Genomic DNA, 27,237 nt, shown 5'->3' with positions numbered 1-27,237 from the left:
GCATTGGCTATGCCCCGCTTCTGCTAGTAATCCTTTGGCAAATTGGGGGGATAGTTATGATCAGCTTAGGGGCTCCTCTTTGCAAAGGAAAGATATGTGAAATCCTGTGCAAAATGGCATGTTAACATAGACAAGCTGTTTCTCTACATCTCCAGTTGTACGCCAGCACCTTGGAGAGCTCCAGACAGAAAGGGATCGCAAGAGCTACCACAAGCCCTCAGATGAAGATTCCTTTTGAACTTCCCCTCCATTACCAAGACTCATCCCAAACTTTACATAAAAGCAAGTCCTGTGATGTGCTCTGCTCCTTGGGCCCCTAAAGGGACTTCAGAATCTTGTCCACTTAGCCCCCTACCCAAGCTTCCCAGAATACAGAACTATCCCTCAAGGAAATGCTAAAAGAAGTACAATCTGATATAATTTATTGCAAGCTGTGCAGCTATTGTTTTTGTTTCTGTAGGTCTTCGGCTGAGGATGGGCAGAAGTAGGAGAGTGGCAATGAGAGGACCAGAAGCAGTTCTTGGATTGGAGTTCTAGGGGTTTCCTCACCATTATCTTGACTGATTGCTTTGCAAGTTAGTAAAGATGCTTCACTAAGTGGTTCCCATGAAACGGAATGGAATGCAGAGATATGCAGAAAGGAAGGGGTATACAATGGGCCAGAACAATTACATAATCAGACATGGTTCAACTTTGGATGTTCAAAATGAGGTCTGGTGACCTTGTGTGTCCAACCAAATCAGCAAGCTGCTGTGCACAGTCCCCCTGTCGAATTGTGCAAGGGAAATCAGAGCAACAGCATTTGAGGGTCTGTGTTTCAGGCTTTATAGTATTGGCTGCAGAGCAATGTATGTTTCCTTGTGTGACGGCACAGTAGTTACTCCCACCTGAGAATCTAAAATATCCCTCTGTAAAGACCTTGCAGAGAGAGGAAGAAGAATGAGAATGGCCTCGGCTGCCTTAAGAAGTAGGGGTACGCTCTGAGAACATTTTCATTTCATTTTCAAATCCAGGGTTTCCAAGTGAATGAATTATTGTTATTGTTGTTATCTGATCAATTTGTTTTTTTCTGTTATCATGGCCCCATTCTTTGCAATGGGATCTTCAAGGCTCTTTGGGGTAGGGGTTTTTTCCCGTGCAGTTAAGGACACCAAAATGCACATTCGTCCCCTAAACAGGTCTACTTGGATGTAAGCCCCATGTTATTCAATAGTACTTACTCCCAGGGAAGTGTCTTTCGAACTGCAGTCTATGCCTTTTTTGTTTCGAAAGCAATCCTTAATGTTAGTCAGAACTTAATTTTATACAGTATTGAAATTCTGGGATGAATGAACTACTGTGTAAGCTGAGCAAAAAAGTATAGTGTCCATGTCCTTTGTGCTCCTTTTTCCAGAAGTGTTCGTTCTCATTCTTAAAGTTTTCTCCTCTCCTCCACTGTTTCTCTCCCACCTCTGTCTTCATAATGGCAGGAACAAACTGTACACAGTAAAGAGACTACAAATCATGGAACCTGTCCCTATTTCTCTGCTGTATAGTTCCATTGAGTGTCTTATTGTGGGGAAAAAAGGTTTTTTTGAAGAGTCTAAGGTGACCTTAGGCAAGATGAGAGTACATGAGGTCAAATCAATAAAAAGATGCCAGTGTGTGTGTGTGTGTGTGTGTGTGTGTGTGTGTGTGTGTGTGTGTGTAGACCCAAAGACCCAAAGATGCACCTGGAAAATCTACGGATTCTTGTTCAAGGTGAAATGGGATCTGCAGTGTTTGTTCTTTCAAGCCTTCTCCTAAGAAATCTTTTGTGAAATGTTTCACACTAGCTGTTTCCACACACGTTGGATAATCCACTTTCAATACTCTTTAGTGAACATTTGAAACTGATTTTCCATGTGTGGAACAAAAAATCCACTTCAAAAGGATTGTGGAAGTGCATTGAAAGTGCATTATTCAACGTGTGTGGAAATGGCCACTGTCTGCTTTTATTTTTAACACTCCAGTGTGAGGAATCCAGCAAATGGGAACGTCCTAGGTGTGCTAGAAGCTTCCTCAATGCAGATTTCAGCTGATGTTGGTTGATTTTTTACCATCACAATCCTAAAGAACCTTGACTAAAATTCCCTGTAAAATAGCTTCCTTGGAATTGACTCAGATTGACTCAGAAGGACCTCATGCAAAACCATTTTAAGAGCTCTCTTATGGACCTACTGATGAGTAAGGACTGCAGCTTAGCAAGTAGATCTGCTGCTGATAAATCTTTCCAAGATAGCACCTCCAGTGTTCCTATGATGGTTAGGAACACTGCTGAGAAGTGATTTCCTCTTAAAAGAGCAACTCACTTTATTGCCACTTAGTGTCTGGTTATATGTCCAATACACTCTTGTGTGATTGTGTGAAGCCCTAGCTCAACTTGAGTTTAATATATGACCGCATGCACCTTTCTCTTTTTTTCTTATGTTTGCCCTAGAGATGTGTAGAACAGGAGTAAGGGAAAGAACCTGCCCCCCCCAAACACTTTTCTAATCCGGAAAGCATGCAGGGTGAAAAGCAGGGACAGACAAAGCCCCTCTGCCTTCTCACACACACATGGGAGCCCTTTCCCCGAACCATTTTGAAGTTGAGTGCGGTCAAAAGTTAAAAATCAAGTTAAGTTGGGGTTTCCACTATCACCCATATTTTTAGCGCACATGTAACCAGACTCTAAGCCTAGACAAGTTGTGAACCAATGATTCCTTGAGTTCTGGTGCAAATGCACACTTAGGGAGTAATCCTAAACAGATTTACTCGTATGTAAGTCCCATGTTATTCAATAGTGCTTACTCCCAGGGAAGTGTCTTTAGGATTGCAGCCTTAGTCTTGCTGAAGCCCAGAAGACTAGACTACCTCCACAATCCAAATATTCTAGTTTACCTAGATTGTGGGTTGTGACTTAAGTGCACACCATTAATATCCCAATCCTAAACATTTGCAGGGGTCTTCTAACATATGCTCAAGGTCATACCATAACATCGCTGAGGTATGGCTAGTTTAACTTGATGCTCTGCCGGCATCGTTATTGTTATGTCTTGACCTTGGCAACTACATATTTTCATATCAAACTTCAGGATTAGACTCTTAAAGTTGAACTCTTTTATAAAGTGAAATCATTTGTTTTTTAGGATTGCAAATCCACAGTTCATTTACTCCATAATGGCCTCGCTGAAGTTGATTGTAGGTGATCGGTGGATTGCAGCCATTTCTCCCCCTGAGAAAATGTGGTAAAGCTGGAAACCAGTGAATGGAGTTGGAATATATTTACAGAAGCAAGACGTTAGGAGTTAAAAATAAGAAATGGCATTTTAAAGATGGATGCAAATAGCCTGTTTGAAGGAACAGATTATTTGCCTGAGTAAAGTAAACAGGATTCAGTCCTTTCGACATAAGGTGCTGTGGTCCAATTTAGGCAGCAAAAGGCTATTTACTGATAAAGATAAAACATAAGCTCCTGAATATTGTCTGAGTTTCATATGTTCCACATAATTCTTTCAAAGAACTTTAAAGCAGGCCAGTTGGTTATGACTGATATGGATTAAGATTATCTACAAAAGTAGCTATTTTACAATTGACACGGACATTTTCACATTCTGTGACTTGGAAAACAAAAATCAATTTGAATTATCTAATAAATGCTACTCATCTGTAGCTAACAATTCTCAAACAAATGTGATCCCATTACATTATTTTCTGTGTTGGAATTAACATATTAAAAACTCTGAGTATGTAACAGCAAGCACAGAATCTCTCCTTGATATAACAATTCTGAGTGTCACTACAATGATAATATTTAAATACACTAATCAACTTAATCCACAGCTGATTGACATGATAAACCAAAATACAGCAACATCGAAACAAGCTGAGGGGCCTTTCCTGCCCTAACCATTCTTGCTGCACAGAGTTGAACAGCAGCTTTTAGGAAGGTACTCTCTTCAGGTGAAATATACCAACTGTCTACTCCAGCTCTTGTACCCCTGATTTCATTGAGATATGGGGTTTGCCCTTATCTTCACTTGTGCACAATGTGCAGTTCAGGTCTTATTCACAAGTCATGACTAATTTGTAGGGCTGTTACGGGGTGGGGAATTTCTTTTTCCAAAATTCATTTTTCACTTATTCCTCTTGCACTGACCTGGATAGCCCAAGCCAGCTGGATCTTGCCAGATCTTGGAAGCTAAGCAGAGTCGGCCTCCGTTAGCAATTGGATGGAAAACCTCCAAGGAGAACCAGAATTGCAGAGGCTGGCAATGGCAAACCACCTCTATTAGTTGCTTGTCTTGAAAATTACAGCAGGGGTCACCATAAGTCAGCTATGACTTGACAGCGTTTTCCACCACCACCATTAATTTCCCATATTCTTCCCCTCTTTCTTTTAAAAGCAGGATTTATCTTTCACTTCTATTTAATTTCAAAGGGAATTCAAGGCACCCTTTTGTAACTTCAGCCCTTGCAGTTGCTCTACGTTATATACCCCAGGGTGGTGATCTAGCAAGAAGATAGGAAGGATTTTAAAAAGTAGATGGGAATTTTTTTAAATTGTAAGTTAACTTACACAGAGGTCTCACAATGCTATGTCATTAGATCTTGGCTGTCGTTTTGAGGGTTGCTTAGCAACTCTATAAACAGTCAAAGCCTGCAGTATTGGCTGGAAGGCCTTTTTGTTTGTTTGTTTATACTTTGCATGCGGTGATTTGCAAGCTCCATGCAGGACCATATTATAAGGCCAACTAGGCTGAAGCCCAGGGGCACGGCAGGGACTAGGGGGCCCGTCAATTTTTTTTGCTGAGGCCCTGTTACCTGCACCCTAGGGCTCCAGTGGTTAAAGACACTTTGCACTCTGCACTGTAGCAATACTTGTACATATATATTTATCCATATATATATATGTATTCTCACAAGTATACTATATATATATTTATATACATTACTTGAATGCCATATTGCTTACTGGTGCTGGAGGTGGCCTGAAATACCTGAAAGTCTAGAGGCCCGGCCATGGGTTAATACGGCTCTGGCTCAATGTCAAAGGGGGTGAGGGGTGAAGGCAAGGCAACAGAAGATGCAGAAAACTTGTTGGAATTAGAAAAGGTCACAACTTTATTGTTGACTGCTTATGGAGCCTTGGTGCTCCATAGGGTGTGGATCCCAGCATTGGCTGACCCACCTGCCAGCCAATGATAGGCCACCTGCGGAAGGGGGGAAACCTCAGGATGACAGGCTATGGGATTCCATAAGGGGGCAAACCTCTGTGTGGATCCCCTTGCCCCCTGGGAGCGAGCATGCTCCCTCAGCCCCCTGCTTGTAAACTGAGGGGCAGTATAATGTCCTCCATACCATGGAAGGCACATAGAGTTTTCCTCTGCTTCCGCCCCATCACTGCAGCTCCTTCTGGCCCCCAGAATGGTCATTTCTGGGGTATCTGAATCTGCACAGAGGAACGAACGTGAGTTTAGGAGGGCTGGAGTCAAGAGGGACAAAGGGCTTAGAGCCAGTTTTGTGTAGTGATTAAGAGCGCAGGACTCTAATCTGGAGAGCTGGATTTGATTCCCCACTCCTCCACTTGAAGCCAGGTGGGTGGCCTTGGGTCAGTCATGGCTTCTAGGAGCTCTCTCAGCCCCACCCACCTCACAAGGTTATTATTGTTGTGGGGATAATAATAACATACTTTGTAAACTGCTCTGAGTGGGCATTAAGTTGTACTGAAGAGCGGGATATAAATCGAATGTTGTTGCTGTTATTGTTGTTAAATTGCTCTCCCCCTTCATTGGAGCTGTGGTAGCAAAACAGGAAAGAGAACTGATTTTAGCTCCTTGAGTTTCCCCCCAACCGTCACAACAGTTCCTCCATGAACCTGCCAGAAGTCAGAAAGAGATGCAGTATTGGAGAGAACTATGGGCCAAGCTACAAGTGACAAATGACACAGGTTGGACACTTACCAGCTTCTCTCAAGTTTTGATGGGAAATGTAGGCAGCTTGGCGGAATGTTGGACAAGTGACAGCTGAAAAGTTCATTAGACAGCAGTCGGAGAGCCAAGCTGCAAGACCAGGACTCCTACATTTCCCATCAAAACTTGAGGGAAACTGACAAGTGTCCAACCTGTGTCATTCGTCACTTGTAGCTTGGCCCTATGTGTTCTGCACTTGGGGTGGTAGATTACTGCACAATATTAGTGGGTTTCACAATATTGAGTGTGTAAGTTATAGCATGAGCGGTCTGATAGAAATTATCTTTGAATGCCTGGTGCAAGGGAGGAGAGAAGTTTAACTTTTGTTTATAGAAAAGCTCTGTACACAGATATATTTGTTAAGCTGCTGTTTGCTGGCATTATGGAATTTTAAACAGCCCTTTTAGCTGAGTGTAAAAGTTTTTTATCAAGTCAGTGGAAGCTAAGTTCCTTTTTTTCATTTTCTAGTAGATTGTTTATCTCTAAAGACATGGGAATTGGTTCCCTCACAGTTCATGAATGTGGATGCTAAGCAGCTTGTGTGTGGATTAAATTCTCTTTGCATACAAATAACAGGAGAAAATAAATCTTCTTTTTCATGTTGCAACATGGATGTGGAATTAATTGATTTGTAAGTACTACTATCTCTTTTCAAAAGAAAGATCCAGTGAAAACATTAAATGCTTAGCGCAAAGATTAAAGCAGTCATGCTAATGTCTTTCCAAATTAGCTGATTGGTTCTTGGACAGCCTTCCCTCATTTTCATAGGATAAATGATAGAATACTGTCGAAATTGAGATCATCCAACATGTAAAGAGCCCCTTGGCGCAGAGTGGTAAGCGGCAGTACTGCAGCCCAAGCTCTGCTCACGACCTGAGTTCGATCCTGGCGGAAGCTGGGTTCAGGTAGCCGGCTCAAGGTTGACTCAGCCTTCCATCCTTCCGGGGTGGGTAAAATGAATACCCAGTTTCCTGGGGGTAAAGTGTAGATGGATGGGGAAGGCAATGGCAAACCACCCCATAAAAAGTCTGCCAAGAAAACGTCGTGATATGGCGTCCCCCTATGGGTCAGTAATGACTCGGTGTTTGCACAGGGGACTACCTTTACCTTTATCTACTGTCAAAATTGAGATCATCCAACATCCAAGCTCGATAGATCACACATAAAACTTGCCAAACTTCCCCTAACATTGAAGCAGAATATGGGGTCCTGTTTGGGAGAAAAATCAGAAGAAAATGTCAGAGAATCAAAAGAGTTCCAACAGGAATGAGGAATGATCAGGCCCTGAGATTATCATCTCAGGGATTATCATCTCACTTGTTGCTGTACAGACCCTGAGGACTGAGTGGTTGCCAGGCCCCCGTATCCTCCTGGTGGGAAGGGGGGGCTGTGTTTACCTTTTTGTCACTCTCATCATGCTCCAGGAAGTGATGCCATCATGCAGGAGCAGGGGTGAGCGTGCGCTTTGCAGCAGACTGATTTTGGCTCTGAATGGATCTGTTTGGGACCAAAATCAGAATGCTGTGATGCGTGGGAGTGCTCTCGGGGTGATGTGATGATGCCACTCCAGGAAGTGATGTCATTGCACCACCCTGGGAGCATGCCTGGGAGGCCTGTTTCTCCCTCTTCCCCTCATCTAGGATCCCTAGGACCAGGGCTAGTTTAGTTCAGGGTAAAAGCAGCTTTTGGTGAACTTCAGATTACCAAAAATAGCATCTCTAGAATGTATGGAACTGGGTAGATTGGGATATTAAAGTGGCACTGAAGCAAGCAGAGTAGCCTCTGTGGTGCAACTCCTAGCATCAAAGGGGTCCACTTGGCTCCTGGTGGCTCTCCAGGCCAGCAGCACACTGGTAACTTTTCTGGTAAGGTAAAGAGCCAGGTCAACCCTGCAGAAAGGATCCATGATTTTTGTATTTAGCAATAGAAAACCATTTATAAGTGTCCTGAATAAAGTCAAAATTTTCTGAACAATTAGTGCAGATCTTTGGAGGGGGGTATGGACGTGCAACATGCTCTTGACCTAATTGCAGAGAATGGGGGCAGATGAATAGAAGCTATTGAATACGGAACTCATTAGACTGAATCCTCGCACAGTGTTAGAGATGGCTCTTTTGTCTTCCTTGCTGGCTTGACTTGCCAATCCTCTTTTTGATTTTGCCTCTCCCTTGTGTGAATTGAACCTGTTATTTCTCTGTAATTTTTCCTATATCTTCATATTGCATTTTTCTTGTGAATCATACACATTTTTAACATTATTTGCACATCAGTGCCCGGAAATGATAGACATGAACCATATTGATTGCATGTGCCTAGAAAATGGCATAAAAGAAACCAGTTGTCATTTCCAGCATGGAGCTCCAGGGTGCAAACAAAATGTTGTGATTGCACTCTTGGGCAATGCTACTTGAGGCCTGAAGGGTTGTATGAATGCAGCGTTCACTTGTATCAATGTAAAAGAGGATGCAGAGAACATTCAGCGTCAATCACACACTAGAAAACTAGAGCTAATGTTCAAACCAGCAGTCTGCCCGTGTGAAGGAGGAGTGGTAAGTAAGAGGAGTAGGGGTATGTAGTGATTAGTGTGTCAGAGTAGAGTCTGAGAAATATGGAATCAAATGAAACTCCCTGGGTGCGTTTATGCCTGTCACTAGCATATTGTTGTGAGGATAACACAGAAGCAGAGTGAACAAAGGTCACTCACGACTTTGCTGTTCTTGGAGGAAGGGCAGGATAAAAATATACTGTACAGGTGGACAGAAGAAAGTAGACTGTGTTGGCCTGTTCTCCCCTCTCCCCTCCTACTGCTTGCTGATAAATGGAAGGGGAAAAAATCCATGAGCTACCACTGCTTCCAGATACACATGACAAACATGTCATTCATAAGCATTCACGTACATCTACAAATGTAACAGTTTTCTGGAAAGACTCTCTCTCAGAAGAATTATAATGGAACATTGGGGAAGGGCTGTGACTTAGAGGTGGAACATCTACTTTGCTGCAGAAGGTCTGAGGTTCAATCCCGGGCAACTCCTGTAAGATGAGGAAGACTTCAAGTAGACAACACTGAGTTTCATAGGACAATGGTCTGACTTGATATAAGTCACTTTCATGTGGTTGTTGTGGGTTTTCCAGGCTGTATTGCCATGGTCTTGGCATTGTAGTTCCTGACGTTTCGCCAGCAGCTGTGGCTGGCATCTTCAGAGGTGTAGCACCAAAAGACAGAGATCTCTCAGTGTCACAGTGTGGAAAAGATGTAGGTCATTTGTATCTACTCAGGAGGGGTGGGGTTGAGCTGAGTCATCCTGTAAGAGTTTCCCAGGGTGTGGAATGCTAATGGCGGGAGGCTTCACTGTATCCTGAGGAGGTTCTTTTGCATATGGATTGGTACTTGATGTGCTAATCTCCTCTGCAGGGCTATTGTCGGGGATAGAATGTTTTGTTAGCCTGGTGTTTTTCAGAACTGGAAACCATGCTCTGTTCATTCTTAAGGTTTCTTCTTTCCTGTTGAAGTTTTGCTTATGCTTGTGAATTTCAATGGCTTCCCTGTGCAGTCTGACAAAGTAGTTGGAAGTGTTGTCCAGTATTTTGGTGTCCTGGAATAAGATACTGTGCCCTGTTTGCGTTAGGCTATGTTCAGCCACTGCTGATTTTTCAGGTTGTCCAAGTCTGCAGTGTCTTTCATGTTCTTTTATTCTTGTCTGGATGCTACGCTTTGTGGTCCCGATGTAAACTTGTCCACAGCTGCAGGGTTTACGGTATACTCCTGCAGAGGTGAGGGGGTCTCTACTGTCTTTTGCTGATCGTAGCATCTGTTGTATTTTTCGGGTGGGTCTGAACACTGCTTGAAGGTTATGCTTTTTCATAAGCTTTCCCATCTGATCAGTAATTCCTTTGATATATGGCAAAAACACTTTTCCTGTAGGAGACTGTTTTTCCTTGGTTGTTTGATTCATCCTGGGTTTGATTGCTCTTCGGATTTCATTTCTGGAGTAGCCATTTGCCTGAAGTGCGTGGTTTAGATGATTAATTTCCTCATTGAGGAAGTGCGGCTCACATATCCGTCTTGCACGATCCACTAATGTTTTCATTATGCCTCTTTTCTGTTGTGGGTGGTGATTGGAGTTTTTGTGTAAGTACCGATCAGTGTGAGTTGGTTTCCTGTAGACCTTGTGACCTAACTGAAAGTTTGCTTTGCGGATGACCAAGGTATCCAGGAATGGGAGTTTTCCCTCGATTTCTTTCTCCATTGTGAATTGTATGTTCAGCTGGATGTTGTTGAGATGATTCAAAAACCCCATCAATTCTTCCTCCCCATGGCTCCAAATGATAAATGTATCATCCACAAACCGGAACCATACACTAGGTTTGTGGGGTGCTGATCCATATGCAAAAGAACCTCCTCAGGATAGAGTGAAGCCTCCCGCCATTAGCATTCCACACCCTGGGAAACTCTTACAGGATGACTCAGTTCAACCCCACCCCTCCTGAGTAGATACAAATGACCTACATCTTTTCCACACTGTGACACTGAGAGATCTCTGTCTTATGGTGCTACACCTCTGAAGATGCCAGCCACAGCTGCTGGCGAAATGTCAGGAACTACAATGCCAAGACCATATATATATATATATATATATATATATATAAAAGTAAATTTTTATTTTTATAAGAAGTGTATCGGTTTCATATTATTTCTAAAACTTGATGGTTTCAAAGGAGTAGTTCTTAATTCTTAACGTTACTTTACTTAAACCCAGTCACATAGATCTTATCTCAGGCTTCACACACAGATTGCCTGCTTTTGATATTAATGTCTCTCTCAATTACAAGACCTTTTCTCAGGAGCACACAGAGTGCCTGCTTTCTCCTGACTGAATGTTCTTTCACAAACACACAGTTCAGGCTTCCACACAGGTTATATTTCTCTCAGGCAACATAAACAAGCTCAGGCTGCACACAGATTGCCTGCTTTCTTCTGACTCAATAAACAATCTAAGGCTGCACACAGCTTGCACCTCTTGCCCTGGCTGAATCTTTTTTCTCCACTCAGAGCGGGACCACAAGTGATGCCTGACACAGGTTGGACACTTGCCAGCTTCCCTCAAGTTTTGATGGGAAATGTAGGCAGCTTGGAGGAATGTTGGACAAGTGACAGTTGAAAAGTCCATTGGACAGCAGTCAGAGAGTCAAGCTGCAAGACCAGGATGCCTACATTTCCCATCAAAACTTGAGGGAAGTTGACTAGTGTCCAACCTGTGTCAGGCGTCACTTGTGGTCCCGCTCTCAGTCTCAAACTGCATTCACTCCGCCCACACTCTCAGTCATCAACCAATCATATCACTCACTCCTCCCTCTCTTTCACCCCCACTCTTCATCTATACCACACTAAGCATTTAAAGACACATACACACATTTACTTAAAGTCATAACAAATCCCCCCCCCCCCCTTGTCCTTAAGCAGAACACATCTCTTTTCCAGAAGGGTTGTGTCCAGCTTCCTCTGGCTTAGGGAATGTTTTATTGTCTCTGCAGTTCCTTTAAGTCCATTTCTCACTCTTCTGTGGTTTTTGTTTTAAAGTCTTGGGTTTCTTTAACCTGCGTTCCTCCTCTGCTGGGGTGTCATCTTACTCTCTGGGATGTTCCACTGCTGGGCTGAGGTCATCTCGGCTTTCGCCTTCTCTACTAGGTCATTGTTTGCTTCTTCTGGACATATATAATTAATTTGTTGTATTAAATATTGGCTTAATTTAGATACTGCTCAATACCAGGGTTTAATTAAATTAATTACAGTTAGTGTGATTGTCTGAATGCAGGACACTCTGTGGTCGGTTGGAGTCCATCAAACCAGGATTTGAAACAGTGGTTGAAGTTGGTAGTCTTAACAGTGGTTTCATGTGATACATGAATGGAGATATTCTGGCCTAGCTTAATCTTAGCCTCTTCCCTGGCATCACACTCCTTGGCTATTGTGTGAAGGCAATGAAACCATCATTTCTTGAGATAATCCAGGATTAGAGCACAGAAAATGAGCTTTGCCCTGATATTACTTCCTATCACTGGTATTCAGAGGCTTCCTATTTCTAGATATGGAGATTCCCTTTAGGTCTCATGTCCAGCCAGCAGCCAATGTTGGAACTTATCCATGAAAGCCAATTTGGTGTAGCAGTTAAGAGCAGCAGGACTCTAATCTGGAGAACCGAGTTTGATTCCCCACTCGTTTGCTTGAAGCCAGCTGGGTGACCTTGGGTCAGTCACAGCTTCTCGGAGCTCTCTCAGCCTCACCCACCTCACAGGGTGATTGTCATGAGGATAATAATGACATATTTTGTAAACTGCTCTGAGTGGGTGTTATGTTGTCCTGAAGAGTGGTATATAAATCAAGTGTTATTATTATTATCTGTATGCCTCTTATAAATCTTCTGCTCATGGCCAGCACAATGAATTCCACAAAGTAATTACTCTTTGAGTAAAAAAGTACTTCCTTTGTCCAGCCTGAATTTATTGCTCAAGTACAAAGGAAGGCTCCTCTGGATCCAGAAACACTATCCAATAACAAAAGAAACCACCAGAGGTATAATCAATTCATACAAACATTAATAAATTATTTATTTTTATTTTTAAATTTTAATTTTTTTAAAAAATCTATCTATATTTTTTGGTGAAAAGTGCACAGTGCCAAAGTGCTATAGTTATAAATAACAATAAATAACTCATTCAAATATACAATAAATATCATACAAAAATTTCCTATATATTGATCATATTTCAGCCAGCGTTGGACTTCTGGCTGAAATATGATCATTTTATAGGGATTTTTTGTATATTTATTGTATATTTGAATGTGTTATTTATTGTTATTTATAGCACTTTGGCACTTTGCACTTTTCACCAAATTTATATATATCAACCCCATGTGTAATTTTATAAATCTCTCTCATGCCCCTGTTTTAGTTGCCTTTTTTCTAACCTGCGATGATCTGCAAGCTGAATTCTCAAATTCTCATCTCACAAACTAACTATACTGAAAACTATGGTGTTGTGTTATGTCTGAATCATGCCATTACCTTTCTACTACAATGGTATACTCTGTGCTTTAGAGGCCATTTGATGTTCAGCTCTCTCTCCCCTCCGCCACAGCTCCTTACTTTCAACAGAGCAAGCAACCTGGGTTGCTTGGTGGCCTAGTGGGTCGGACAAAGGACCTTGGGCTGGAGCGCATGCTGCATTCTCAAAACAGCAGGCGCCTCCCTCACCCTGCCTTCTGTGGTGAGAGAGAGCAGTGCTCTAAGCGTTCTGTTGATTTTGTATTCTGTCCGGAAAGGAAATACGCAGAATGAAAAGGAAGTAATAAATTTCCACTGATGTGTTCAGCTGTACATACAGAATATAGCCAGAAAACAATCTAGAATGATGGATATATATCTGAGGGGTGCGACTGTTTCCATCCATTGCTACAAACTAATAAGAAGTGAAGAAAAATAGATCTGAGTTGACAATTTTGGAAAAGAAATAACTCATTTGTTTATTCCACTGATGGATTTTCTATTTTCTCCTGTGTGCAAAGCTGTTAGATTTAGAATGCCATTCATCCTTCAGTTGAGGAAGTGTAATATTATTTTAGGTATATTCTTGGCAATGGCAAACCCGATAAAATATTTATTAGATCTCAGATGATTGAAACCCGGAGTTCTTCTTCGGTGCAAAAGGAACACCCAAGCACAGCACAATATATATTAAGTGCTAAGATTATTCATTTTGGACACTGGAGGTATCCAGGAAGTTAAAAAGTGGATTAGAGTTGAACATCACAGGGCAGAAGGAGTGTTTTGCAAACTTTAAAACTTAGTGGATACTGACGGCACTTTTCTGTTCAGAAGGGTCAGCACTTATTATTAAAGTTTGGGGGTCCGTGATTTGGTATATCCAGTCTGAATATATACCAGAAATACTTAGTTGGTATTTTTCAGATATATTCAGGAATCACAATCAAATTCAGGATTCTCAGATGTACCAGTATTGGCTTCTTATTTAATTCCTTTTCTTTGTATTCACAGCCAAGGAGAGGGGGGGAAGGAGGTGGCTCTTATAGACATGTCCAATTACATGACAACTCATGAGAGAAGTGTCATGGTTGAACAAGCAGTTCAACAGCAGCTCTCCCTAACATGCAATGCCGTTTGTCTTTGAGAGTTACCTCCCTCCTTTTCTTTCCTCCTTCTCTCCTCCTCTCTGACACATTTATATTTCTAATTCCAAGACGTTTTTTGCATGGGATCCCCTACCTGAACGTTGAAGCAGAAATCCTTAAGCACCAACTACTTTGGCTCACATTCTGCTTTCCTGTTACGAGCAAGAAACTAGTAGCTCAGCAAGCATTTGGGGTTTCTTGAAAACAGCTCAAGCCTGTTTGCCAGGGTTCTTTCTTTGTATACGCCATTTGCACCCACATCCTTATACACCTGTCTCTGCTGTCTCACCACACTCTACCACCGATTGATTAAACAAAGAAAAACAGTCAACCACTCTGTAATTAATTTTAAAAAGCAGTCTTACCATTTGATCTGTGTCTGATCAACTGTAAGGGCTGCTAATCTGTCTGGATCTGCAGCAGTTCACATATGCATGTTTTCACAGAGCTCCTTGGAGTGATCATTTGAGTTGGAGAGCTGCAAGATGAGAAGATTCATGGCTTTGTTCATGAGTGATGATGGCTGTTGAAAATAATGCTAACAATAACAATAGAGCTCCAATTAACTTGAACTAGACATTGCACTGTGTCCACATGCCCATGACTTGCTTCCTTCTTAAGCCGCACCCTTAATTTTTATTGCTGCTAAAAGAGTCCTTCAGGAACTGATTGCATTGACTAAATGAACTAATGGTGCATAGGTACTTGAGTGCAATCAGTCAAGAAAAGGCAGATGGTTCATGGTATATCAGTGGAAGCAACAGTACGGTGTACTATTGGGAAGGTCCCTTCTGAACTTCCCATGTTGAGTTGAGCCCTGCATTATGCCTACAGCATAGCCAAGCATGTGCTCAGGACTCTCATGAGACACGAGACACAGGGTTTCTTCTGAAAATGGCAGTCTTGTGTAAGGTTATCCTTTATCTCCTGGTACCATTCAGGCAACCTTAACTGTTTTGCGATACCATGACCTTTAATGTCCCATGACTGCGTAAGGTTTCTTACTCTGGCTAGTGACATCCAGTGAAGTCGAGTGGCATTGAGGAAATGGATAACGCGAAAACTGTGGGGTCACTCTAAACGTTCCTTTATTCACAAGTTTTCCATGAAACCAGAGTTTGAGCAGACACACAGCAGTTTTGTGAAATGGCTTGTATTAAAAAAAGGAGAGCCCAAGTGGGCTGGGAAAGTTGCTGCCGGAGGAAAGGAGAGCTCCTGTCTTTCTCTCAAGCTTTTCCATTTCTGTTGCCTCACATGCACAAAATACCTCCATGTGGAGCAGATGAAACAGGAAACTCTCTCCCTGTGCTTTGTGCACGGGGGGGGGGGGAAGCTTGTGAGAAAGGCGGGAGCTCTCCTTCCGCTGGTGGCCGCTTTCTGAGCCCATTTGGGCTCTCCTTTTGGGCAAGCAATTGCCCAAAGATGATGTGTGTCTGGGTTAGCCTGGGTTGGCTCTGTGGAGAACTCATGAAGGAAGTAATGTTTAGAATGACCTACAGTAATAATGTCTGGTTGGGAAGCACTTGACATGGGACTGCCATTTTCTGTGGCAGGTCTACAGTAAACACAATGCCTCCTTTCATTCTCAGTGTGGTATTAAGAATGACTGACAATAGAAATAAAGCACTAGGCCTTTTGCCTTGATATTGCATTTATGCCCTTCTTGCCAAAACTTTACACTGGGCTGAACTGAGTAAAACCCATCTTGCAATACATCCAAATGTAACAAGAAATATAATAGTTTATCTAGAAACCCCTTTGACTGATGAAACACATAGATGTTTGAGGTAGACGATCCCGATGTTTCATAGAATAATAAATATATTTCCTGTTGTGGGTAAAGCAGGGAACCCAACCATATTGAGCTTCACGATATTTGGAATGTTGAGAAAACTGAGTAGGTATAAAATGGTTGCCATGGAGACATTCACAAAAATGGCTGCTATAGAGTACTCGGGTCAGTCACAAAATCTCCAAGCCAAGCATCCTCCTATGATATAAGTGGTTGGTTCTGGGATGGGTGCTCTCTGCAGACACAAAGTAGACCTCCTGGACTTTTCTGAAGTACCTTCTGTTACTGTGAGGCTGAGGAAAGGCACGACTGGCTCTTTGCTTTTGGGAAGAGATGCTTTGGGAAAGAAGGAAGTGGACACCAGGAATCACATTATGGGGCTCCATCATATCCATGGACATCATGTTGGGGATCACTGCAGTAAGACTTAGTCTCTTTGCTGTATTATGTGGCTGAAACAAGCAAGTAGATAGTACATGATGCAGAGGCATGGAAGAAATACAGCAAAATATCTTTCCCACATTTACCGGGTTGGTAGTTGGGACAGGGGTAAATATAGCATTAGGCACTGAGCTACACAATTTTCTCCGCTTGCCTCTAATGGCAGTCCAAGATTAGCAAAGAATTGATTAAAATCTCTCTTCATGTACAACCAAGAACTAGGGTACAGCAAGGATCATATATTTTATTTTTAAGGTTAAAACTGAGTGAAACATTTTGTTTTTTATCCCCTTCTTTAAAAGTTCCTAACTGTCTGAATAACCTTACAGAGTTTGAATTTCCAATTATACTTTGATTTCCTGGACTGAGACAAGTTATCTCATAAAGGATATTTAAGAGGAAAAGGAACCAAGAACTGGGTGGGTAGAAAAAAGAAAAGAAAAAAACTTTAACATTCAGTGTTGTCTGTCCTCTTTAGGTACAAGTTGGACATGTAATGGCATGCAATTCTTAACTTGTAATGAGACATTTTTTTCTTGACTTCCCTGGAATTCTGTATGTGATCTATTACAATCTAAAAATAACTTCACAATCCTCACTTTTCCACAATCCATTGCTACTGAGGATTGATGCAGAGTACAAGCATGGCACTAGGTGAGAAAATCCAAGGAGGAACTTAGGAGAATTTCAGAAGCATCCCTTTGTGAGTTCCCCAGTTCAAGTCCTGAAATCCCTGTGTTGTGCCTCTTCAGTCCTTGGTCTTTTGCTTTATACAGGGAAGCTGAGGTGTTGCAACAATTCCTGACAGTGTCATTACCTGGGTGGTGGTGAGAGGGGAGCTTCAGCAGAGGGAGGCTAAAGTCCTACTTAAAATGGTGCAGATTACAGATTGATTTTGTAAAAAACTCGTAAGCCCCAAAGGCACCAAACGGTGGGTGACTGCCATGATTGTCATCTGGGATTGGCTGTATCAGAGCCTTTTATGGAGTTGGCAGTATCTGGTCCATTTTGTTACACATAGCCAATGCTTTCCCTATGGTTCTTGGGGAAATCATGTAGAATTAATTCCCAGTTAACTGTTCATTTATGATGGTGCTCCCTGCTCCTATCTCAGGAAAACTTCTAGGGGAGCGTGATCATGCTTTTGAGACAAGGGTGGCTAATTCTTATGACTCTTCATGATGGGGAAAGAAAAACAGCTTTTCTCCTCATGATCCGGCAATAATTACATTTTATAACACTTATTCTGAGTTACCATAAATGCTTCTCATAGATGAGGATGGGACATCAATGCAAAGTAAGGAAAGTAAGGAAAATGGATCTCTCCTGCCCCCTCCCAGAAACTGAGGCCTCTTGTTAGAAAGAGCTAAATAATTCCCCAGATAAAGCCAGCACATGCAGCTTGGAGTGTCTCTTATCAGTAAAGGACAGTTTTCAGGTTGTTTTTCGCAACCCCGCCTGGCTCTACAGCCCAGGACACAGAACCAGCTCAGGAGCTCACCTAAGTGAGCTACTAGTCAGTCACCATGTTGGACTCCCCCCGCCCCCAGCACCAGTCTAGCAGCTATAAAAAGAACCTCTGTGAAAGAGAAGCTGGCTGTTATTTCTTTATTTTATTTTATTAAGTTTATATTCCACTCTCCCTGCAAGGGGGCTCATAGTGGATTACAAAATACAATAAATACAATAAAAACATGGTAGCATAGACTAAAACATCACTCAATAAAATCCAGTTAAAGCAATCATGCACATATTGCACATTCTATCAGGCATTAAACAAATCTGTGGAGCAGGGAGGCCAGCTACCAGATAAAAACGCAATCTGGCGGGACAACAACCCCCCCCCCTTGGCAGGAGGCTGGTTTGGTGACCCCCCCTGCCTCAACCACCATATGCCTGGTGGAACATCTCTGTCTTGCAGGCCTGGTGGAAGGGTAGCAAATCCAACTGAGCCTGAGTTTCCAGACACACCAGGTTGGTGCCAGGGCTGAAAAAGCCCTGACTCTGGTTGAGGCAAGGTGAACTTCCCTAAGGCCAGGAACCATCAGCAGATGTTTGTCTGATGAATGGAGCAGCCTCTGGGGAACATGTGTGTGTAAGGTCAATTGCCTTGGTAATTCCTGATTCTTGTAAACTGACTCTTTAAACAGTTGTCAAGATGCAGCACATGGCTGTACACACAGAGATACAAGTTTCCATGTTGGACAAGGAAACATGCATGCAGATGGGTTTTGCACCTGATCCCCTGGTCTAGCTGCTGGGGCTGCATGCATTTAGCTCCAATTGAAAAACTGGCAATGGTATCAGTCAACTGCAGCTGATTGTGCTGATTACCTGGACCACATATGTGCAACCAGGTCAGAACATTATCTGCTGTTTATGGTAGACATATAAAATCAGCCCACTACTTTACCAAAAACTAGGAGCAGTATCATTTTTAGATTAGTTTCTGTTGCAAGTAGAGATTGGTGTGCATTTTTTTCCCTTTAGTCCCTCAGCTCAATGACTGATGTCGGAAAGAACAGAAGCTTAAAATGCTCAATTGATGGTGGGCCATTAGATTGCCATGACAGAGCTACGCTACAGAAATATTTGAAATGGGAGGCCTATTTGACACATTCTTGAATCACAGTCGAGAGCTTATTTGTATTAATGGTCATGAAGGCTGGGTCAGTGTGGGTTGGAATCTTCATCTGTATTATCCAGTGTGATGCTTTGGCAGTTTTGAAAGGGTCCGCTCCAACAAGCCGCTATCGTTTTTAAGGGCAAAACAGTGAAAAATAAGGGCATCTGTGATTACTTGTATTCTCTCGCCATTACCGGCTGGCTAAGCTTGATTCTGTATGGCAAGGCTCAGATTCTTGTTTTGATGAAGCATTTTATTTTCATCTGTGGTGTGGCTCAAAGCATTTAGTTAAAGGATCAGAAAGCACATGAGCAAACACCAAGAAATTTAAGAACAGGATTAAAATGAGACGAGAAGCTGTGATCGGATGCTGTACTTATTACAAACCTGTCACTTCCAGTCACAATTCTTGTTAGTTATTCCTTGATAAGCAGGGAAGTGAGGTGGGCAGAATGGAGAAAGCCAGAGGTAAAGGGAGAGTTATGGTGAGATATCAAACTTGCGAAGGTAAGTGACGGAAGAAAAACACAGTGCAGAGTTTCATGTGAAGGTGATTCAGCACAAATGAATCACAAGTAACCTAAAATGAATACCATATTTTACCATACCATATTCAGTCAACCCTGAATATAAGGCAATCCTTTTAAAAATGGATATGTACAAAAAGTTAATAACTTTGCATTTATATTTTAGGCAGCCCCCTAGCTGATGGCTGTGGGGGAAAAAAACCTAGATTTCCATTCAAGGAAGTAGGGTCACAACCAGAGATGGGCACGAACCGAAATACGAACCAAAATTAAGCACGAACCAGGCCGGTTCATGGTTCGATAACCAGCGGTTCGTCAGATCCCATTTCTGATGAACTGCCACGAACTTTAGGCTGGTTCATTTGGTTCGTTTTTTGGTTGGTCACTGCAGACAGCCTGGTACCAATCAATCAGTTTCCTAGGCAACAGGGGATGGACTTCCTGCAGACCTTCTGCTGACCCGGAAGTGACCTTCTGCTGACCCGGAAGTGATGATTTTCAGACCTGGATGTGACGTTTTCATGAACCAAACGAACCGGTTCATGAACCAGGGGTAGGTTCATGAAAGTTCGTGGTTCATGAAAATTGACAAACCGTGAACCACATGGTTCTTTTTTCCCCCCGGTTCGTGCCCATCTCTAGTCACAACATTAGAAGAAGTCATTTATGCTCAAAGGGTTAGAGACAGGGTAATGGGGGAAATGAAGACTTTAAACATCTTTTTTACATTTGTTTTAATCATAAAAGGGTGTGTTACATTAATGTCTTGTTCCTATTACAATTGGTAATGCTTGATCATATGCCGGCTTGATCACTCAGATATTTCTGAGCAAATTCAAATGCATTCAGTTTAAACAAGCCTCTTTCTTACATAAGTAGGCCCTTATCATGAAGTTCAGCATTCCCACCACCCATCTGTTGCTGTCGTCTCCCATTTTTAAAAGTTACATAGTCACAAGAAAGGGGGAGAATCAGTTTTAGATTTTTTGAGGTGTGACTTATTACTTAGATGTCTTTGCATGCATTTGTTGTCTAACTATGAAAACACAAACTCTTACAGTAAAATGCTGTGATAACTTCTCAAAAGGACTGGGCCTGGGGCCTTTTTACTATTAAAACTGGCCTCTAATTTACCCTTCCATATTCAAGCTGGAGAGGCAGGAAGCAAAGAGGGCAATTGAATGGCCATTTGTTTTCCCTTCACACCTCTCATCAGATGTTCAAAGAAAGCGACAAGCCTGGGATAAATTTATTATGTTAGCCTTTTGCCTCTGTCATAAACACCAGAGACCTATGAGCTGATTCCTACAAGAGATTCATAACTTGACGGCCACCGAGCCATGATGATTCCTGGAAGAGGCTAGTTTCAGAGGAGGGGACTCCTTCTTTCCCCCTTGCAGGGAGGACAATATAAAAGGACTACCCATCTTAACACTGGACTGCCCATCTTAAGCAAGAGATGAATAAGATATACTGTGGTAACTGTGACTGTGTAAGTTAGACCAGGAACAACTGTTTTCTTTTCAATAGCTGCAAAACCCTTGGTGGCAACCCTATTTAACAAGAAACAACAACATTCAATGTATATACCGCCTTTCAGGATAACTTAACACCCAGAGCAGTTTACAAAGTATGTTATTATTATTCCCACAACTATCACCCTGTGAGGTGGCTGGGGATGAGAGAGCTCTGAGAGAGCTGTAACTGACCCAAGATCACCCAGCTGGTTTCAAGTGGAGGAGTGAAGAATCAAACCCCGTTTTCCAGATTAGAGTCCCACCGCTCTTAACCACTACACCAAACTGGCTCTGTTTGCCCTTACTTGTGTGCTCTTTCTCTTTTGGTAGTTTACAGCAGAAAATAAAGACCTTTCTTGGTAAAGATAATGTTGTGTCAGTTCTCAGCCACATGCTGGCTACTGGGTCACCTATCAGAACTTTGCATGTGCTCAGAGGTTAACCAGCTCTCCACAGTGGCTAGAAGGGAAAAGTTTGCTTCCTAGTTGAGGTAGTGGCACACTACCAAAGTATCCAGGATCAGGGAGAGGAAGGAACCCCCTCCTTGAGCCATAACAGCCACTACCTGTGTAAGCACAAAAAACAGGCAACAACACCCAATTGATGTTGGTAACTTAAATCATGCATCTTATTGTGCAGGCACAAAGAGGACGTGCAAAGTACAATACTTTACAATAGGAGTGAGTCACTTTAATGGCTTGGATGACCATGGCCCCAGGGGATGCTGTCTCTTCTCCTGTAAATGAGACAATTTAGTTCTCAGAGTGGGCAAAAGCAATCCCAAGCTGCAAAGAGTTGTCCCTATACCTCAGGTGGTTACTGTGCAGGCACCAAGCTGGTGACTGAGTTTGTGTTGAGGCTGTCAGCTTGCCTACCTATAATCTGCCTAGGTGTAAATCTCTGGCAAGTTTCTCCTTTGTCACTTTTGTCTTTCCTGTGATCCAGGAGCAGACTTGAGCTGCTCAGAATATTGCAACTGGCATGGTTATTGTCAAGCTGAATAAAGCAACCTGTTTGGTTTCAAGCCAAGGAGTTGCTATGTTTATGATTAAACCAGGGCTTTTTTTCAGCCGGAACGCGGTGGAATGGAGTTCCGGCATCTCTTGAAAATGGTCACATGGCCGGTGGCCCCACCCCCTGATCTCCAGACAGAGGGGAGTTTAGATTGCCCTCCGCGCCATGTGGCACGGAGGGCAATCTAAACTCCCCTCTGTCTGGAGATCAGGGGGCGGGGCCACCGGCCATGTGACCATTTTTGCCAAGGGCGATTTAAACTTTAAAAAACTCTTCCCTTGTTCCAGCTGACTAAAGTCCCCTTACACCCTGCTGGCTGTTGAGGAAAGGTGCTGGCCTAAGTAAATTCTTTCAGGTGAATACTGGAATGCAGTTTGACTAATTCAAACAATTTCAGTTCTACAAAAAACGAAGTATTTCACCCATTAAAAACGTTCATTAATTTTTGAGGAGCTATCAAGTTGGCAGGTGAACGGTCTTCCGGCTTGGGGATTCATGGAGGTCTAACGCAGCTCCATTTGTGGAGCTGACCGGACTGCCGTTTTAAGTGGCCGGCGGGGTGAAAAATAGCCCGCGGCCGACTGCTCTCAGGCGGAGAGCAGGCAAAGAACGCTCAAGACCCTAGGGTGAGTTAGATCTCGGACGAGGGGGGGCTCTACATAACGGGTCCCCTCCCGATCCTTGAGGTCCCATCTTGCGACGGGTCGGCTACAATCTCTGCGGCAGTTTTGGGGCCAATTCGGCTGGCATAAGACCTACATACCCAAGCTTCGATTGGGGGAAGAAGTGGAAAGGAGAACTTGAAATCGAAACAGCGATTACAACCCAAGGAAAGTGAAGGGAAGGTAAAGATCACTATCTTCCGATACGGGACAGATTGATAAAAACAGAGAGGAAAAAAAGCAGACTTTTAAACTGCAACAGACTAGTGAAAAGGAGGGGAAGCTCCGGCAGGAGTTGTATTAGAAAAGAGACTAAGTTTAAAGAAGTTATTAAAGAAATCGGATTATTGTTTTGAATACCTGTGGCTTTGGAGCTGTGAGAAAAAGACACCATCGCGAGACCTGCTGCGGGAAGACGGGAGACAGGAAGTGCGTAACAACAATAGAGCGGCTGGAGAGAAGCGGCCCTTGCTGGAGGGCAGGAAGAAGGGAATCGCCATCTTTGAGAGGGGAAGGGTCGCGGCTTCAGCGGAAAAGGAAGTAGGCCATATTGGATTATAAAATCATAGAGAGACCATAGAGAAAAGACGCCCGACATTTTGGACCCTTTAAAATTAATTTATGCAAGAAGACCGGGACATTTGAAATAAAAAAGGTACTAAATTTAACGCCACGGAGCTAAGGAAGAGAGCGGATTCGTGGGAGCGAGCTAAAGCAAGCCCCACGATGTCGAAGAAAGAGTGGCAATCGGCAATAGAAAACCTGGATAAAAAACTTTTGGAGGTGATTAAAGAATTTAAAGACATGAAATTGGAGCTGATCAAAGAGGTTAAACAGACAGTAAAATCGGAGCTGTCAGAAGTAAAATCGGAGCTGTCAGAAGTGAAGAAAGGTATGGAAACAATACAAAGTGAATTACAAGGGACGCAGCAGAGAGTTAGAAGGAGCGATGGAGAACTTAGCAGATACGCAACAAACAGAGATGAGGTTGATGAGGGGAAGGATGGCGGTTGCGGAAAGTAGACATATGGAGAAGCAGCTCAGATTTCGCGGCCTGCCGGAAATGGAAGGAAAGACAGCGCAAGAGCAGATGACGGAGGTGTTAGCTGAATACCTGGGGAAGGAGGAGGAGGATGTTGTGGCTATCCTAGATGTGGCATATCGTGTGAACTCGAGAATTGCAACCCAGAGAAAAGTACCAAGAGACGTGATTGTACAATTTACAACAAGAAATATGAAAGAGAAGATTGTGACTAAACAGTTTCAAGATCCATTGGAGATCGATGGCAAGACAATCATTATAATGAAGGAACTACCCAGATCAGTGTTACTAGATCGGAAAAAATATAAAGCGCTAATCCAGATGCTGAAGGACATGAAAATCAGGTACAGATGGGAGCTCCCAGAGGGTTTGTCCTTCGAATTTGGAGGCGCCAAAAAGCGTATCAGATCTGAGCGGGAGATGGAGCGATTTATAAGGGACAATGAAAAAGACTTACCAACAAGATTATGAATATGGAGTGTAAAGTGTTATCTTGGAATGTAAATGGACTAAATTCACCGAATAAGAGAAAAAATATTTTTCACTGGCTACTAAAACAAAAATGTGATATTGTTTGTTTGCAAGAGACTCATATTCGAAAACAGGATGTAAAATATCTAAAACTGGGAAAATTGGGCAAAGACTTTGTAGCGGCCTCAAGTAAGAAAAAAAGAGGAGTGGTGTTGTATGTAAAAGAGGAGCTGCAACCAAAATTCATAATGAAAGATGTGGAAGCCAGATTTGTAGCAGTGGAATGTACTTGGAATTTAAAGAGAGTATTGGTAGTAGGAATCTATGCACCCAACGGTGCAAAAGAGAGCTTCTTTGAGGATTTGAGGAAGCATTTAGATGATCTTTCATATGACCAGATAATTCTTGCTGGAGACTTCAATGGAGTGACAGATTTGGAACTGGATAAAAAGACTACAATGGCACAAAAGAAAAGAGGACTATTACCAAAGCTTTTTTTTGAGCTGATTCAACAAGAGACTCTTGAAGATGTATGGAGGAGAGAGTATCCTAAAAGCAGACAGTTTATTTTTTATTCTGCAAGGCACTCCACATTATCAAGAATTGACATGATCTGGGCCTCAAAAGATTTGGCGTTATGGACTAAAGATGTAGAAATAATGCCGATGGTAGGCTCAGATCACAACCCAATTATGTGGAAGCTGGGGAAAAGGAGGAAAAGGAAAGCATGGAGAATAAATGAGGATTTGTTACAGGAAAAAGAGAATATGGAAATATTGAGAAGAGAGACAAAGTTTTTCATACAATATAACGTGAATAAAGAAGTACCAACTGATAAAGTTTGGGATGCTTATAAGGCGGTTATAAGGGGTATACTAATGGACTTAAATGGTAGAGCAAGAAAGAAGAAAGAGGAGAAGAGACAAGAGATTGAGGAGAAAATAAAAGCTAAGGAAATACAGTTAAAAAAGAGACCAGGGAAAAAGAAATTATACCAGGAAATTAAAATATTGCAAGAACAGCTAACAGCAATGAGTAATAAAGAATTGGAGTGGAATCTCAAAAGGCTGAATCAGAAAGCATTTGAGGGTGCAAATAAACCTGGGAAGTACCTGGCATGGCAACTGAAGAAGAGAAGGGAAAAGAAAACAATAAATAAAATTTGTGAAGATGATAAAACGTATTTGGAACAGAATACCATTAGTAGAGCCTTTTATAAATTCTACGCTAAACTATATAATAAGAAAGAAGTAAATAAAGATTCAATAGCGTCATATCTGGAGAAAATGACACTTCCAGAAATCTCGGACGCTTGGAGAAATAAACTGAACAGTGAAGTAACGGATGAGGAAATAAGTAAGGCAATACAATCTGCAAATTTAGGAAAGGCGCCAGGGCCAGATGGACTTACAGCTAAATTTTATAAGACTATGGCCAATGAGCTGGCACCATTCCTAAAGGAGGTGATCAATGGAGTTTTAAGGGATCAAAGGATTCCAGACACTTGGTCTGAAGCGAACATATCATTGATCCCAAAAGAGGGCCAAGACTTGACTAGTGTGAAAAATTACAGACCTATATCGTTACTCAACAATGATTATAAAATCTTTGCGAAGATACTGGCGGAGAGACTGAAGGAGTGGCTTTCGGAAGTTATAGAGGAGGAACAAGCAGGCTTTCTGCCAGACAGACAAATAAGAGATAATTTAAGGACAGTGATTTATGCTATTGAATATTATGATAAGCGTTGTGATAAAGAGGTTGGTTTCTTCTTTGTTGACGCTGAAAAGGCATTTGACAACTTAAACTGGGACTTTATGTTTGCCACTATGGAAAAGCTACAATTAGGAGAAAGATTCATCAGAGCAATTAAGGAAATTTACAGAGACCAGACTGCAGCAATTGTGGTGAATGATGAATTGACCAAGAAATTGACTATAAGCAAAGGAACAAGACAAGGTTGCCCGTTGTCTCCACTGTTGTTCATTTTAGTATTGGAGATTCTGATGATACAAATACGACAAGACGAGGAAATTCGAGGAATAAAAATAAAGGACTATTCATACAAGGTCAGAGCATTTGCGGATGACATAATGTTAATTGTAGAGGACCCACCGGAGAACATGCCAAAAGTGATAGATAAGATCAAGGAGTTTGGAGACTTGGCAGGTTTCTTCATTAACAAAAAGAAGTCAAAGATACTATGCAAAAACATGACTAAGCAGAAACAACAATTGTTAATGGAAACAACGGATTGTGAAGTAACAAGTAAGGTGAAATATTTGGGAATTGAACTGACTGCAAAGAATATAGATTTGTTCAAGAATAATTATGAAAAATTGTGGATTCAGATTGAGAGAGACTTGATTAAATGGAATAGGCTCAATCTGTCATGGTTGGGTAGGATTGCAGCGGTTAAAATGAATGTGTTACCAAGAGTGATGTTTTTGCTACAGACAATACCAATCATCAGAGACTCTAAACAATTTGAAAAATGGCAGAGGAAAATATCAGATTTTGTATGGGCAGGCAAGAAGCCTCGAGTGAAAATGAAAGTTTTACAAGAGGCAAAGGAAAGAGGCGGAATGCAACTGCCCAACCTGAGACTTTACCACGATGCAATCTGCCTAGTTTGGTTGAAAGAGTGGATGACATTAAAGAACAAGAAACTATTAGCCCTAGAGGGATATAAAAAAATATTTGGATGGCATGCATACCTATGGCATGACAAAGTAAAGGTCAACTCGATGTTCCTGCACCATTTTGTACGGAGAAGTCTATACACAATCTGGAAGAAGTACAGAATTTATCTACAAGAAGGAACTCCTTGGTGGGTGGTTCCATATGAGGTGATAGACCCGAGAGCTGTTGATAACGAAAGACAACGTTTGACTTATAAAGAAATAACTAAAATAGAAGCATCTAAACTTAGAATAAAGACACAAGAGGAACTATCACCGAATTACGACTGGTTCCAGTATA

This window comes from Eublepharis macularius, chromosome 7, assembly GCF_028583425.1.
Source record: "Eublepharis macularius isolate TG4126 chromosome 7, MPM_Emac_v1.0, whole genome shotgun sequence".
Taxonomy (NCBI): Eukaryota; Metazoa; Chordata; class Lepidosauria; order Squamata; family Eublepharidae; genus Eublepharis; species Eublepharis macularius.
Note: the sequence above shows the minus strand (reverse complement) of the source record.